Below are 435 nucleotides of genomic sequence, written 5' to 3' on the forward strand. Positions count from 1 at the left end.
GGCTTTCCAGGCGAAGAGGTCGGAATTTTCTTTTAAGAGGGTTATGAGTTCCTCTTTTAGGCCCGTTTCGAGGTTTGCTCCTATGTTTGTTACTTTTTCAGATGTGTTCCCGATCTGGACTCTTTCGGTTTCTCCCTTTGGTTGTGGCCGAAGATCTTCTCGGGCTTGAACTCGCCCGAGTTCTACTGTGTTGATCTCTTTTCCTTTTAGGCTCAGGCTTTCGTTGTAGCATCGCCGTGCTAGTTTTTGGTCGCCTTTTAGGGTAGCGATTCCTTTTGCGGTAGGGAACTTCATATAGAGGTGTGGGGTCGAGACTATAGCTGCCAGTCTGTTTAGGGTTGGTCGCCCAATGAGGGCATTGTATGCTGAAGTGACGTCGACTATAATGTAGTCGATGCTTAATGTTTTAGATTGCTCGCCTCTTCCAAAGGTAGA

The sequence above is a fragment of the Arachis duranensis genome, chromosome 5 (genome assembly GCF_000817695.3).
Source record: "Arachis duranensis cultivar V14167 chromosome 5, aradu.V14167.gnm2.J7QH, whole genome shotgun sequence".
NCBI classification, from domain to species: domain Eukaryota; kingdom Viridiplantae; phylum Streptophyta; class Magnoliopsida; order Fabales; family Fabaceae; genus Arachis; species Arachis duranensis.